The following is a 17,389-nucleotide window of genomic DNA, read 5'->3' as shown; positions in this document are numbered from 1 at the left end:
AAAATGCATTTTTATTTGCAAATAATTTTACAAAGAGCTCAGTACAAGATCATGACTGTTGCAGGACTAAACAAACCGAGAGTGGCTCACATTTTATTATACGAATGACACCATATTGTTTTGGAGTTTCATTATATTGACCTTATTGTGCCATTGTGCTTGTTCTGACACCATGATAATGCCTGAATACGGAGGGAATTATGCCCTGTATAAATAGATCCCATAGTCAAAGATCGCCTCAATTATCCCTCTACACATTGACAACATGAACAGAATAAAAACTAAAGCCTTAGTCCAAGCTGGTCTCAAGGCGCTCTTCAAACATTGTTTTGGCCTTTGTAAGAGGGGCAGAGGAACATCATCGACATCAATACCAACAGAGAAAAGAAATGCATTCATCTGATACATTAAATACTTACATGTATTATAAAGAATTAACTGAGAAATCATATATATATTTATGGCAGCTCTTTAAATGCATTTGTTTTTTTAAAATAACGCAAGTCTGTTTGTTCCCTCTTTATTGTGTAATTCTTATTATGGATTTTAAACCTATTTAGCAAAAGCTATTTTTAATGTTTACTGTGTTTGCATATTAAATTGCACATACTACCACAGAGAAGGGGTTTCTGTACATGCACACCATTAATCAACAAATTTTCTCATACTGCTGCTTCCAGTTTTTACGCTGAATGAAGAAAATGAATCGGATCATTTGGTCTCATCAATCAAATTGGTAATTGATGTCTTAATCGTTATACAGTTAATTGAGCACCTTGATTGTTGCCTGTCATTGTTCAGAGTATTTGGATACATTACCCAGTAGCCAGCCTGCATCAGTTTGGGGGAATTAGAACAAAGGGATTTAATTTTATTGCAATAAAAACTATACAGTTTATATAAAAGTAATGCCATATTGCATATTAAAGAATTGTATTTTAAATTTTAAAAAGATGGTTATCTGTCTCACAAATTGTTTTAATTTTAAGAAATTAACTTAAAAATAATGATAGCATGAATCTCTTAAGTGCTCTATTCCTGCCAAAAAAGTGTATGTGAGGTTTTCATCAGTATAATTGTCATCAATCCATCTTCTGTGCACAGTGAAGTGATAACAGCTTATGAAAAATGACTCATGGCTTTAATGAGTGCCTCACCTCTTCGTGGTAAGCAGGTTCACAGCACTCCATGAAACACCAATTCTCCATTTATTCCACTTCACTGTTTTAACTCCACCTCATATACCATCTTGCCTTCAATTTTTCACATAACGAATTCCTCTTTCTTATTGCAACCAGCGCAGAGATTAGTTAAACGAGTAAGACTCTGGGCCAGGCGAGTGATGATAGAGGCCACAGCCTATAAACACCCTTTGATCCCCTGCAGAAGGGAATAGGTGTAGGATAGCAGTTAGGGCTCAGGGGAAACTGTAGGGGAAGAGTCCTTAATTGAGTTACAGAATACTTTAATTACAACTGTTTCCCACATTCCTGCTCTTAATGGCTTGCGCACAATATGAGCCACCAAGGGGTAAAAGAAAAAAAAAAACCTGCACCTAATTCAATGCCCGGAGCGCAGCTGCAAGGCAATTATCATCAAGCACCCCTGCATCTGTGTACAAACAATCTCGCAGCTGCTGCCATTGATACTGTACATGCAGAAAGGCACAGATTGACCCCAGTCTCTAGTATCGCCTCCAGACCATGACCCATTCATTTAGGAGGCTTTTGTGACACCGATGAAAACTCAACCTGTTTACAGTTTCTAATGAGTTTACATGCGCTGTTTATCATAGCGCCTTGTGTTTGTGGACATATACAGCATCGTTTAAATGTTGCATCATCGTGAAAAATGCTAGCAATAAAAATTGTTAGACGATTACTGGAAGGTCATTAGATTTTTTTAAACTTGCATTTTTATTTATAAAACATAAACATGCTTTATAGAACACAGAAGTAATTAGACTAACAATCATCACCTCTTTTCAGTCCATCCTGAATTTCCTGTTGTAGATGGAACCACACCTCACTACAGGGATATTTTCAAGTCATCTACAAGCCGGCAAGTTTTCAGGATTGGGAATTTTTAACTTTTTTAAGTGTAAATTCCTGTTCCAAATTTTTTTGGGGGATGATATGGGTGTTATTCAGTACTTCTTTAAGAAATATATGAACATATATGATCATGTAACCTCTATAATCTGCTTCTTCGTTAAACCCTCTAATAAAACGTCATTTTTCACTTTAATTTTTAGGTATCTTTAAGGACAGCCACAAAGTTTTACCATTTAACACTTGCATAAGGGATTTTCTAAATGAGCTCTTTAAAGTTACAAGATGTTTACACACCAATCAGAATTCTTTCAGTTCAGTGTTTAGATGCCCAAACTGACATATAAAGCACCTTAGTACCACTGTGGCTAAGTGCACCGTGTAGTCACAGCATCTGCATGTTTTACAATACTTTTTAGTTTCCAGTTTTGTACACATATTTAAACAAATTCCACCATGGTGGGCATGTGCGTGTCTAAGCTGGATGGATGCGTGTGACCAAGAATGTGAGTGGGGTAGTGAAAGTGGGTGAGTGGGCCTATTTGTGTGAGGAGCACACCAGCGAGGGCCACTGTGGGACAGAGGGGGAAATGGAGGATGACTTTATGACACAGAGGGCATAGGATCGGAGACAGAAACAGAGAGAGCCTAGTGGAGGCGGAGGTGGTATGGGGAGAGGGGCTGCCCGAGCTGTCAGCTCTGAGGAGCTGCTGGAAGGCTCAGCAGGAGCCCAGCTTGGCCCCCAGGATGCCTTGTCACCACGGCGAGGGCCTGGAATGCACCAACACACAATGAGCTCCTGGGGCTTAGAGGGCACTCTGATTTGATAACCACATTAAAGTCCTAGCAACATCTGTTGGGGTGCAGGAGAAAGGCCTACTGGCAAGCTTTAACCCCTGAAACTGGGATCATTAACCCTCAGCCCTGTGAGAGAAGGGGGAAGACAGCCCTCTATTTGTCAGCCGCCCAGCACAGGGCTGAGGGGGCTAATATTTTACTAAAAACAGCGTGAGAAGAGAAGCAGCTCAGGGCACCATGGGGAGTGCTCCTTCACACTTTACACACAGATTAAGAGGAATGTACAGTCTGTTTTGCTTAATGGAACTAACAAAATAACATTTGCATAACCTCCAAAGTAGAGGCTTTCTGAGCATGTCACTGATTTACATGATATTGATCAAACAGCTCTGCTTGTCTCCACTAGTTTAGACTGCATTAAAAAGTTAGCATTAAAATTCATGTCACTGTTCCTTCGCTTAAATGAAAACAAAGCATCATACTATACATCAAATGCAATAAACTGTTGGTATACATTAACATAGATATGCCAGGATTATTTTCCTCTCTGATTTGTTAATGTGCAGTAAGAGGAGAGGGGGCAAAGTTGATAGAGGATGGATGGAAATAACAGGTGTCCTGTCACAAAGACATCTCGGGCTTCGGGATGCTCCGATGCTTCGTGGTCAGCTCCAAGCCTCATCCACCTCCACAGGTTTCAAAGGGAAGGCCACCTCTCTGTAATGAATAATTAGGGAAACAAAAGGCCCAGAGGGGGTGAGAGGCTAGGGAAGGAGGGGCAAGCTGTGGAGGGTTTAATGTAACTAGACCAGATGCAGAGAGGTTTTTGCCCCTGTGCTTCATAGAAAACATCATCCTAAATGTATTCCCTGGAGATGAGGGCCTGCAGGAGGTGCCCCCGATGCACAGGGTCCTCAAGTACCTCCACACAAGTAATCCCATTCACTGCAGCTCATTACATGGGCAATTAAGTGCTGGGGTAGGGGAGAGGGATGGGGTAAGGGGGTGATGGCAAAGAAGTGTGTATGCGCCTGTGTGTGTGTGCGTGTGAGAGAGAGTAAGTGTATGGAGGGTAACAGGCCCATCACTGGGTTTTAAGGATCGAAACCCCTACCAATCCAATTCCCCCTCACCCGGCTTCACCCTCACTAGCCGCCCCCTCCCGGATTCTTCACCTGGGCTGAATCTCTCTGGACACCTGCCTCTCCTAATGAAGATCCATGGCTTCATTTCCATTTCTGGAGTCATATCAGAGACGGCCAAGCACAAAACAGGCCTGTTTCCTCAGAGGCCTGGAGAGCCGGATAGAATGACACGGCTAAGTGCTCTGGCAGAGCAGGGCAGCTGCAGAGCCTGAAAATGGGATTTGGTTGGGGGTTCTGAAGTGGGGGGCTCGGATGGAGAGGACCTGATGTTTGGATTGGCCACAATGGCAGCCGTGTGCTACCTCAGCAGCTCCTTGGTACTAATGAGGCTTTCTGCAGAGATGGAAGAGAAGAGGAGAGGGCATGAGGAGGAGGAGAAGAGGAGAACAGAGTAGGAGTGTACCACTACACACCTACCTCACACACTCTCACCTCCTCTGCTGATGACAGCTATGTTAACTCTTGAGAACACACACCAAGGGTCTTCTACTACACAGAGCAGACATAAACAGGTGTCAAGACTCACACAACTACCAAAGGACCTGCTTTCTGCAGCTGCTTAAGCTCTTGTTGGCAGTAGCTGACATGACTACAAACAATTTTGGCACATGTTCTACACATTTTTTTGCATTTAGTGAAAATAGGTGGGGAAAAAAGCAGATCATATTGGCACAAACCAAGAGATCACAAACCACAAAACATGAAGAAAAATGTCGAGGTCACACAAACACATTCTCAAACTTTGTAGAAACTTTTTATTGATAAAAAAATATGACTGCATACCACTATTGAGCTTTTCCCACCCCACCCAGTTACCACCCAGCACAGCGTGCATGTGTGTCTTTCAGTACAGTGGTTAAGGCTGTGCTTGTTAACATGTTCTAGCTCACTGACTCCTCTCAGCACCTGGGGCTAGGGACTCAGAGCTGAGCCAGGTGAGGGAGATGAAGAAAGGAAAACAAACAAGCTGACACCCTAGTCTTATCACAGCTGCCTCCTTAAATGAAGAAACTTTAAGAAGCCCATGTTCTTGTTGTATTAGGTCAAAAAAACAGCCAGTTCAGGCAATGATCAAAAAGTATTTTGATTTTAATTGTCATAAATAGCCATCAGATATTAAAAGGAGATTGGGAGGGGGCCATATTATATGCATAAAGTGGCCACTATGTATAAAAAACCAGTAAAGGTCAGTGCATGAGGCATAAAAGGTGACCTGTTTGTGTAGGTACAGGACGAGCCTGTAGGGGAGGAGGGTTTAGCTAAGGACTGTGTACGGTGTCATTTTGCAGGCCCCTCTGCACTCACCTGGAACAGAGCACTTCCCCTCCCCAAGTCTTATCAGTTCCCAGAGGAAATACCTGCTGCAGGTAAACACGACCTTTCGACCCCAGGAACATCCACTCTGCCCCACTGTCAGCAGCCAGTGTCCCCGTCCTGGAGCCTGTCTCGGCCTTAATCCAAGGATTACCTCTACCTCAACTTCTAACTCCAGGCTCAGAGCCTCATAACTGCATTTAGCACCATGTTCAGACCAGGTCTTCTGACAATCCTTCAACCCCTACCCCAACTACCTGAGATGTTGTTCTTCATGCACCGGTGAGAAAAACCTTTATCCCTTCACCCCGACTCTTCCCCCATCCCCTCATCCCTCTGTCTCAAATTTAATCTTATCTACATATCACCAGGTGTAACCAAATATGCCTCTTATCAACCAAAGTGTCTTCAGCTCTGTTTTGCATTGTCACTCGAGTGATTTATTTTGGGGAGGAGAGGGGGACTGAATTAAATAATATGTCATATGTCAAAGGAATAGCTGTATTTGTGATGGAAGTTGGCTTCATTAGGGAATGAGAAATTTGATGAACTTTCAAAGTGATCGCATTAAAGAATGATCGTAATTAAAATGGAGTCTACTTTTAATGACTCTGGAGTGTAATTAATTCTTCAACTGTATCTATAACACATTTTCTAATAAATGTGTGGGTGGTGATTTATATTTAATTACTTCCTTAAGAATTTTGAAATAGGAGTTTTTCTATGAATTATGACATAGCCGGTCATAATGGTGAAGCAAATGCCACACCCTACTCATTTTAACGGCGACACATATGTATGCTCACACAAGCACCAGTGAATGAGCACAAGTAAATATGCATAGATAAATAGGTGCAGGGTGATATAACACTCACAGTGCTTGGCATTGCTGGGACTACAAAGGTGGGGGAGGCTCTGCTAATTCTATCACTAGTGTCCAGGAGTCTCCTGCCTGCCTTCAGGACATAGACTAAGAGGCTGGCAGTGCCCTAACAAAACCTTCCCTACGCTACCATCACAGGGTCAGGGTTATGCTCACACCCCTAGGTTAACCTCCATCTCTCCCAACCCCCCACTCTTCCTCCACTGTCACCTGAGCCACACAGGTGAATGCTTGACTTTATTTGATGGATGCGGTTTCCCACAGCGACAGTGATGTATGCAGGCCCATAAGCCCCTCCCCCACCGGTCAAGTCTGGAGCTAGAGTGGTGATTTTGTGCCGATAACCTCCTCGGTGCACACAGCGCCGGGCAGGGCGATGGAAACTGGAGAGGACAAGACATCCTGTGTGACGCACCTGAGCGTATGCTTCATGAAGCTGAAACAAAGGAGAATCCATTCCGAAGCCATCAGCACTCATCCGAATAACAAACTTTGGGGCTCTGTGATGATGATAATGAATAGGTATTCGTGTGTCTACATGCACAGATATTGATGTAATCCAATTACTATTTCTGAGAAGGTTGTCAAGTCATGTTACATGTTGTATGCAAAAGATTTTGTATAGGTGAAGCAAGTTCACTGCTTTTACAGAACTGCACTACACATTATTGGGTGGTGACAGTCCTTAAACTACACCTTAATTAACAATAGATTGTGTTTTTGTTCCTTATCAATGACAACACCTCCCTCTATCTCCTCCTCTCTCCTCCTCATTATTAGCAGAAGCGCTACATTAGAGATAAGCAGTAACAATGGCCGGGGTGAAGGCCTGGAACACAGTTGTTTTTATCTCTTGCTTGATCTGGAGCCTGTGGTGTCTCTGTCAGAGGATGTTGTTAAACCAGGTCAAACACTCAAACATCCTGTGGCATCTCACACAGGCACACACTTACACAGCCCTCTTTGATGGCAGTTCACACTCGTCTGGGAGCCTGGTCCATGTGGATGGTTTATAGGCCCAGTGAGGTAATTATATAAACCTAATTTTAGATAAAGACTTTCATGTATAACTCAAAAGTCAGATCAGTTAAAATTAGAAGCCATTACTTTCTCTGGGGTCTGTTTATCAAGATTTTACAAATTTAGCCCACGATGGGAGACTTGGCTGCCAGAGGACTATTCCTGGACCAGACAAGCAGAATAGAGTACTTAAAAAAAATACAAAAAAATACATAGTGGAGCAACTAGTTAAAACGAGGCCTTACACCTGAGAGCACAGGGTATGAATCATGCCCGATGCTAAAATTTATGGCAGACTTTATTTTAAAGCATGAAGCACATACATATGACCATCTTTGTTTGGTGGAGAGACCAAGGACATTATAAACGACATGTCATGAAAAAGATGGCAGTTGTCCAATCCCTGCTACCAAAACCTCAATCAGCAGCCTAAATGGGAAACATTAACAAGTCAAGTTGTTGCAGGTGCACAGCAGAAGGTCACAGCATATCTCTGTATTCACTATCATGGCAAATATGCACATATACGTTCATAAAGTGCATCAGCCGGTGCTCTCAGATGATGTCAGCACCGGAAACGAGCCATTAATAAAGCTGTTGTGGCACGTAACTTGGCACAGAAATATAACTTACAGAGAAAAATGTTTTAAAACTTTTATGAGCTGCATTTTTTTTATTATGTGCAAACAGTTAAAATAATGTTGAGGCAACACTGAGGTGTTTAAACAAGATGGGTATCGAGCAGCAAGGCAATGAAGGGACTTAGGCACCTGCAGTAGGATTGTTTATTTTAAAATTATTGCAGTTTTGTTGTTGCGTGTTTTTGTTTCCAAAATATTTAGATGATAGGTTTCATGATGAAATAAGCAACCACAGTTAGGAACACAAAATCTTTAATAACCCACAGATTCAGAAAAAGTAAAACTTTTGATCCTAAATTATAGATAAACTAGCAAAATGATATCTAATGCTTATTGTAACTATATAAAACTTACCAAGTTCAACTCAAGTAAAATTTTTAATGTGGCCCTTTTTTGACCAACTTTCATCAGCACTAGCCCTCAAAATAGGCTACACGATTGCAGACACACACACACACACACACACACACCTCTGTGTGAAGGGAGGAAGCCCCGGTGCAGGCAGGTTAATATCAGGAGCACTTGACAACAATAGTGTGTTATGAGGTGCTGCAGCGGTAATAAGGTCTTTGTTGGGACTTTAGAGCACAGCCACATCACATCATTACTCATCCTGGGAGACCAGTTGCCAGTCGGCATGGCAACCGGGACTTGGCTGAAGCCAGAAGCAAGACCAGAATCTCAATGCCCAGAGGGAACACACACACAAAGGATGTTCTAGTGGAAGGAAAAAGTTTAAAAAGTGGCCACAGTGACCCCAGACCAGTGCCGTGGAGATGGGATAGAGTTAATCTAAAACCCAACATGTTAAATCAAAATTGTATTTTGTGCAGGAAAATTCTATCTTAATAAAAGCCACCAATTCAATTTCAGAGCACAGATCGAGTCAAACGTTATGTGTACATACATTTTCATATCAGGTTTTTTTTCTTTTAAGTGAAATTAAGTTGAGTTCAGATAAACAAAACTGATTGGACATCACAATCCAACAGGAAACTGCTTTATCTCCCACATGCCGAGTGTGTGAATGGACAGCTTAGGAGTGGACAGGGCGATCAGTGGAGGTATGCAGAGGTGTGATGGTTTTATCCTGCAGGTTGTTGGGAGTGTTGGGTCAGTGTAGAGCGGTCAGCAGCTGCTGCCTGGCCTAGGTCCCACAGTTCCCAGGCTGGGGGGATTGACAGGCCAGTAATAAAATAGGCGCCCCGGTTGGGCTGTGTGCGGCCTATTGTTCACCCAGCAAGGCCCGCGGCTGCTGTTTACTTTCTCCCATATGCATTATTCAACGGCACAGGAGCTCCCGGAGAAAGGGGCCCCATTCAGGGATCCTCTTGCCCTTGTTTTGTTTTGCTAATTTTCAATTAAAATAAACCATCTTTTGCCAGTGCCATGGCTGAGTGGGGAAAGAGAGAGGGACACTGTCCCTGCCACTTGGGCCCTCTGAGGAGATTAGACAGAATGCGTAAATGAGAATAAAGTGGGATGTATCATTTATACTGTCAGTGATATGTTTTTCTATAGTAGGATTTAAACGGAGACAATAAAAGGAGCTGTTGTTTCGGTTGAGACCATACGCTGGCCTCTTATTTTTGTTGTTACCAAAACATTGTCTCATTGTGACCTTGTTAAAATAAAAGAGGATTATACTAAATATATATGAGTGAAAAATCACATAGGTTAGGATTTATTTTCACCTAGTCAACAAGCACACTTTTGTTCTACGACGACAAATTTCACCATTGCAGTTGCAACAGGAGGATTCCCATATGGTGGGAGGAAAGTGTGAAGTAATCACAAAGACAATAGCTTTTCAATAATGACTCCCAGAGGTCATTAAATGAAGCCAGCCAGAGCAGCCTGGACTAATCAATAAGTGCAGTGATGGCTCTCTTTTTAGTCTTCTTATTCACACAGGAGGGGGCTGAGCCAAACTTGCGAAGAGCAGGGACAGATGCAGTGACAGTGGGGGAATAAGCAAAGTTAAAGATTCACTACACATCTGTCACTTCAAACTGAGGCGGCAGCTCATAGTCTGCCCCCGCTGATTAACTGCCTGCCTGTCGACCAGCCTGCCTGATGCCATGCCTACCTGTGGCTGGGGTCTGGTCTGTTGCTGTGGTTTGCCATATGCCTCTTCTGCCTGAATCCCCACAGTTTGCTCAGTGGCTATTAAACTTTTCCTGCCATGTAGAAAGGCAGAAAGGTCTTAGTGTTATATGTAATCAGTAAAATGGAGAAAAAAGAATATGTACAGCCGCATGATGGGAATCTATCTTTTCTCCAGCGGCATGCTGCCATTTTTTTTCCCATCAAATCAGTTTTACAGCATATTTTCACCTTAGCTGGTAATCACACAACCAGTGCTCTAATTCCTTACCTTAAAATTGACCATTCTATTTCACTCGTCGTATAAAGTAAATCCCCACTAATGCCCTACACACACAAACACCTGATATTTCATATCCTCCTCTTAAATTACCCCTTGAAAAAAAATCTGGATACCAGTCCTAATTGGCTGGCTCCCAAAGCCCTCACTCTCGCTACCTGTCAAATGCTGATAATTACAGAGTCTAGCAGAAACCTGTTCTAGCCTGTTTTGTGTCTAACAGAAGTCGGCATTCACTGAACAAAATCATTTCCACAGCATATACGTGTACTGTCATCATCTAGCCTATGAACTGAGGATTTGCTCCTCACTGAGAAAGAGAAATTATTTATCTCTGGCAGACCCACGCTAGCCCGTTAGTGCCTGGTGAGTGGGCTTGTGAATGTGGAGGGCCTCTTGGCTTGGCTGGACACAGTGTGTTCTCCCGCTGAGTGCAGGTGAGCTCTCAATGCAGCCCTCAGCACCTGCCCTCTTTGTTCACTTGTTGATGGCTTTACGGCATGAAGGGGATCTGTCTGTCTGGCTCTCGTAAAGCCAGCAACGCGCGGCCTAGTAAAAGCCACACTGCTGCTGGGGCATTGTGTGGGGCCCCCCATGGCTCCCGGGGTGACCCCACCAGTCACAGAGAGAGCTCGTTTTTAGCGCCCACTGCAAATGACGCACATGCTTACAGTGTACACCTAAAAATGCAGTACACAGTTCAAATTTCAGATAGTTGTGCATGAGCATCGCCTGGTTATGCCAGCTTGTACTTTTTCTTCAGCACCAGGAGTAATATTCACCATTAAAAAGATTATAAATATTAAATAATCATATAATAAACTGGTGGACGTAAAGAATTTAATTCACCTTGATCAACTAAAAGATTGCTGTTTACACGTTATAAGGTATAACTTCTGATAAAATAATTCTATGATACAAATGCTGTGCTTTCCACCCTTTATATTTTTAGTTATGTGTTCTTTCTTGAATAAAATGTGATTTTTCTTGCGAATGGTACAAAGTTAACTAAAAAAGCAAAAGTCTAAAAACAAGGGATGGCTTATATAACAACATGCAGTTTATCTAATAATATTTAATGCAGTGCTTCTCAAATATTAGGCTGCGGTCTGTGCTGAAGGCTTCACATCAAGCTGATTGACAAACACCGAGTCCCAAGCCGGATAAAGCAGCTCAATGGCCGTTGGAGGTCAGTGATTGCACAGAAATAAGCCTTACATTAATGTTTAATTTATATGATTTTCCTAGATATGAAATCTTACTGATAACTTCAAGCAAATTAAGTGACTGAAAAGAAGGCCATAAGCAGCTTGGTATTTGAGATCAGGTCTTTGAGTGGGAGCATCTTAGAAACCAATTACCAGACAAGAAATAGATCATTATTTTTTCTTTCAGGATTGGGTTGTGGGGATGTGGGGGTGGGCAAAGGTGGTTGCTAAAAGGAAGGGAGGGTTTTCTAGATTGAGGAGAGAGGGCACAATAAAGACATAATCATCTACCCTCAACTTTTCCTATCCAACTTTCAGATTTTAATTTGCTGTCTGTGAAGTGATACCTAATTTATTTTCGCCTCATCCCTTCAATGCGCCATTGTTGCCGCTGCTGAGATTCAGAGCTTCCTCTCTTAGCTCACCTCGGCGTGAAATTGGTTTAATGAAGCTGAAAGGTATGGGGCTCTCACAACACTGTGGATTCCAGTGACACTGCTTGATCCACCCACCCCTCCTCTCTGTACCCTCCACTCCTACCCCAAACCAGTTCTCTGCACACCCACATTATGGTACAATTTATAACACACCCACAAAAGATCCCTATCTGACATATTACATCAGAGCATATTACCGTCTTTTTGATAGCACCAGGCTTCGTGCAAACACCGAAGAGGGGGGAAAAAAGTGACTGGCTGATCAGCTTGCATATATAGCATGCATAGGCCACTTCAAAGTATCAATCAATGCCAGTAATAAAACTGATCAGAAACAGAGGTCAAGATTAATATAAAGGGGTAAAAAGCAAAGAGGTACAAGCTTGTAAATAATCAGAGAGTAACCCTGCCTGTTTTTCCCCACCTCTTCCAATCTGACCCTGTGAAAGGTGTTCTCGTGTTACCTGTCGTCCTGGGTGTGGTTTCTAATGGGAATGAAAAGGAAGTCCCGCAGGACTATTGTGTGTGTGTGTGTTACATTAATATGATCCCCTTAAGTGATATCGTTTGCTTCTTCTTGTCCCCTTTTAGGACAATCAAATGGAAATGCATCCGTAACCGAATATTCTGGCCTGTGCCACTCATTTCTGGTTTGAGGCCCAGTTTGGAGCTGGTAGTTTTTGTACAAAAACCAACGAAAGGGGAAAGAAAGTAGACCGTGTGTGTGTGTGTATGGACAATGTAGGATATGAAAGGTTTCCTGTGGTGCTGGTTTCCCATGCTAAAAGTGAGCAGAGAGTATGATGAGCAGCTTAGAAGATGTCATAACACAGTCAGGTGCTTCTATAACTGAATCGGCTGTGGTTGCTATAATCCTCCTTCCCGAATGTGCTACGCTATGAAAAAACATGAGTTGCTGATGCACTTCCACTGTGATTTAGAACAAAAACTACAGTCTGCATTCCATGGAGATGTGTACTGAAAAGGTTTGGCTAAAGTTGCTATCAGACCTGGGTAATCCAAGTTAGTTTGATGTAAAAGTCCAAAGTTAAAGTGTCCTTTTTAATACATTTTCTGTGGAAAATAAAACACTGATTTGAAAAAAAAAACAACGCATATTAGCTCAATTTAACAACAATAGAATACCAGAAGAGAAGAGAAGAGAAGAGAAGAGAAGAGAAGAGAAGAGAAGAGAAGAGAAGAGAAGAGAAGAGAAGAGAAGAGAAGAGAAGAGAAGAGGAGAGGAGAGGCTGAGCAAGTTCAAAAACTTTAAGACAAAGAGAGAAACGCTTAGGAAAACCAGGAAATGGACAGGGCTGACTTACAAAGGTTTCTTTACACTGTAATGACACGGGCATTATGCTGAACTTTGGCTGCCGTAAGTCAAAAAGAATGAACACTTTCGCTGCTGTGGAGCTCTGGCCAGCAGCACGCACTGCTGTTTGTCTTTCAAATGCCATTGTGGGTGAGGCCACCAGTGTATGCTCAAAGTGCCTGTTACAACTTTGCATTCACCGTGGGATTGTGAAACTCACAAAGGCATGCCAAATCATCGTCCTGTAATTTTGTACAATTTTGAATGACCAACCATCATCGTCTCAGAGTTGGTAAATGATTCTTTTAAACACTTTCATGTTCCCTGTGATTACAGAGACCAGTTTTGTGATATCCTAAGTGTGAATATGTGTAGCCTACACAGTACGTAACACACACGCAGACACATTTACACACGAAGTAGTGCCAAGCTGTTGTCTTTAGCTTCCCAAGTTAAAACCTAATCTGAAGTGGATGGAGATGGGAAGATTGCAGCTGAACAGAACCGCAGGAGTGCTATCTTTTATAGGTAATTACTTAATTATCAGTTAACACTGTCGCAGGAGACACAATACCACCATAACAACATGCATTCACAGATGTGAAGACGTGAAGACAGCTAGAAGCTATTACACGCACTTTCAGTGCACTCTTTCTACATGATAGGGAATGAGGTCTATGCTAAAATAATACTATAAATATGTCCTGAGTTAATCTCATTAATTGCCCTGTAGAAGTAAAACTGGTACCTCTTGTTTATCTTGATGCTAAGTAACCTGCTGTATCTCATTTTGATTTAATCCCAGTAAAACAAAAAACTTCTGTGCTATTTAATATTAAATGGTTTACAGAGCTAGACAAACACCATTCTATTTACCATTGAAGTTGAGTGTGATGGTGCTGCTTTTTACCACTAGTGGGAGCTAGTAAACAGGTGACATGCGTCTCAAAGGATGCCCTGCGGGCTCTGTCTCAGAAAAAGTTCATGTTTGAACAGTGTTGGGAACCAGCAGTGATTTTATAGGTTTGTTTAAAGACACAGGTTAAGACACAAACAGCCAGGTAGTTAAATAGATGAGTCTGAAGAGGCTGGGTGTTCGGTTACACTGTTGTAGGCTGAGCAGATGAGAAAATCCAGTCTTTTCATTGGTCTGTAAACATTTAGCCAGAATAAACAGAGCAGATAAAAACTGACACTAGACCCGAACAACTGAGTGGTGACAGAAGTGAGAAGAGGGGTGAGATTAAAAGATTTTTAACTACTAAGTTAAATTACCCTTATATTCTTTTAAAAAAAAAAAAAGAGTGCTGCATGTTTCCACCTGGAGCATGAAACCACACACAACCAGTCAAGGATGGAAACTCCATATGGTGTTACATGCTTTTGGTCAGTGGTCATGCACCTGCCCTAAAGCCACAGTCCTTCCCTGTGGTCCTACACTCACCACATAGGTTAACTCAGTAAAGCACCCTTCTGCACTGAAGCAGCCCTGCAGGCCTACTAAATCTCACCTGAGACAACCTGCCGTGAGGCAATGAGCATTTAGAGGGTAGGAAGGAGGTCTTAACTCCTGTTACTGTCACCCAGGAAGAGCCACAGTCCTGCGGCTATCAGTAACAACAACAGTCACCACTTAGCCAACATGTCAACACCTCACAACTAACATAACAGAAGATTTGTAAAAGAGGAGTTAGTGGAAAGGCTACTCATGTAAAAAGTAGCTTTAAATCTAAATGTGTCAGTCTGTCACACACACAAACCTCCAAACAGTCTATTAAAAGCTCATGTGTGAGTCTGGACTATTTTTACTGTACAGGTGTATCGCCTCTAGTTTTCACAGATGACACTAATGTACCATCACAAAAAAAAATCTAGCCTTTATGTGACTGTGGCTATCACTGTGCAATCCACTTCCACGTAAATGTGACATTGTGGTTCTGTGATTTGTTTTTTCAAATCCAAAGAAGAAAAACTAAAACCAGCAACTGAATAATATTTAAAAGTATGTCTACATGTCTTAAAAGCCTCATTAAATCACATTCTGTATTTGCTTACCAAAACCGATAGTGAAAAATCCCAATATTAATTGATATAAAATTCAAAATTCACTCAAGCAACGAGAAAAGTGTTTTGGTCAATAAGAATAAAAGAGGGAAGAACATGAGGTTTGTTTTGATGTGATGTTTCCACAGTACTCTGTTGACTCCAAGTGCAGTGGAATTGAACATAAACAAATGGACGCCAAATAGAAAAAGATGAATAAATACTACCAAAATAACTCGATTAACCTGCACATTAACAGACTGTATTTTCCCAGCCCCTTACTAATTTACCTTTAATGCACTTAGTTCCTGTAAAAAAGTTGATGTGACTTCTATGGCCACTCCTCATTCCAGTTTTCGCCAGGTTATACAACTTAATCTCTGCAGGCTTTCATCTACTTCTACTTTCTTATCCGTTCATAGCCTGTTCTTCAACAATACTGATAAAATTCTACATTCTCTTCACTTCCTCATTAGGTTAAATTTAGTGACTAAAAGGTTTATATAATACTTATAGAAGTCAAAATCTTAATACTATCATGAAGAGACTGCTGAATTTATCAACTACACAAGTATGTACATGATAATGTAAGAGTGGTTTTAGCAAAGGAGTTTGATGAACACGAGGGACAAAAACTAGCTTCTGATATAATTCCATGGGACAAAAAGAAAACCAAAACAAACTAACAACGAATAATGCTCCTATGTTTGTGGTTACAGACTGGATAATGTACTACCATAAAAATTCAACATCAAACAAGCACACGCACACAGAGTCTGACTCATTCAGATGTCATGAAAACAACCACAGGATTAAGATCTGTGGCCTGAGTCACTTGCCAAATAGCTGCTAAAAAACCATCATGACTAAAGGTTTGAAGGGGTGATTCTCCTGCTCGGTGTTAACTATAACCAGTGTTACTAGTTTTTTTGATAAAGAAAAAGCTCAATAAATCTGAATAAAGGTTAAAAATATAACCCTTCTATGAATTAAGCTGGAGGACACATGCGTCACATAGTGGGGATGCACAGTCTTAACAGCGACAGATGCTGATTGACAGATACGTCGCCTTTACTGGCTCCTACTTTCAGTTAAGACAACATGGTGAGCCATCTGATAGAGGGGCCCCATGTTCAACGGATGGGCTTACACCCTATACAGGTATGTACTGTGCAATTACCAGAGTCGCTCAGAGCATGCAATAATCAGTAGGTGCTGCAAGATTAAGCACGCGGGCGGCGGTGAAAACAACTTAAAGACAGGCTACTACTGTCAGGTGTCTCACTTCACCCAACTAATTCTCCTCCCTTACAACTGTGTAGGGTGTCCTGCGATATGTGGCTAGACGAGCTGCATGACACGAGCTCCAGTAGGTGTGCCCAAGCATGGGAGAATGTGTGTAGGTGTGCTCACAGTTTTAAAAATAGGCAATACCTAAGAGACAACCGACAAACCCAGCGCATGCGTGTGTTTATGTTTGTGTTGAGTTAGACCGTGTGAATGGAGCTTGATCTTGTCTTGGTCTGACACGTGATGTGAAGACTTCATCATCAGTCAGACAGGGTGAGAATCTGCATACAGACACAAACAAGGATATAGGCACATAAGGACGGCGTTGAAAGGAAATATGAAGAAGTGAAATATACTTACATGCCTGAAAATGTAATTAAGAGATGTGAATTATTTTTAAGGTGCGCTTTTACATGTTTGCGTGTGTGTGTGTGTGTATGCGTGTGTGCTTAGCCATGTCTGCAGGGTTAGGTGGAGGCTGATGCTTTGGCAGCAGGTCTGGCACGTCTTTCAGGCCCAAACCTGCAGAGGAGAGAGAGACAGAGAGCGCGAGAAGGGAGGCCGAAAGCAAATAGGTGTGAGAGTCTACCTGTGATATGCTTCATTTATTCCTCGCCATCATTAAAACCTCCTGGCATTGTCAAACCAAATACAGGTCAACCTAATAATGTGTCCTGTTTACAAAGTCAGATTAAGTCATTAGTGGACGGAAGAGCACGGAAGCGAAAAACACATTAAAAATGAAATTTAGTTACCTTCACATACCCAAGAGTGAACCGTGCACACCTACCTGCACATGTCTACCTGCTGTGGTGATAACAGTGTTCACTTGACACGTGCGTTTGGGTTTTTATTCAA

The 17,389-nt window shown here is 42.0% G+C and overlaps 1 long non-coding RNA gene across 1 annotated transcript; it reads right to left on the bottom strand.

Annotated features, from left to right (window-relative positions):
• LOC143413021 (uncharacterized) lies at window positions 1-17,339 on the bottom strand. The gene is made up of 3 exons (XR_013093576.1): window positions 16,735-17,339; window positions 4,412-4,483; window positions 1-4,327 (listed from the first exon to the last, which is right to left on the bottom strand). It is a non-coding gene; the product is annotated as an uncharacterized LOC143413021 (long non-coding RNA).
• Between the last annotated feature and the right edge of the window lie 50 nt (window positions 17,340-17,389).

This window comes from Maylandia zebra, linkage group LG2, assembly GCF_041146795.1.
Source record: "Maylandia zebra isolate NMK-2024a linkage group LG2, Mzebra_GT3a, whole genome shotgun sequence".
NCBI classification, from domain to species: domain Eukaryota; kingdom Metazoa; phylum Chordata; class Actinopteri; order Cichliformes; family Cichlidae; genus Maylandia; species Maylandia zebra.
This window is presented reverse-complemented; position numbering and strand designations above follow the sequence as displayed.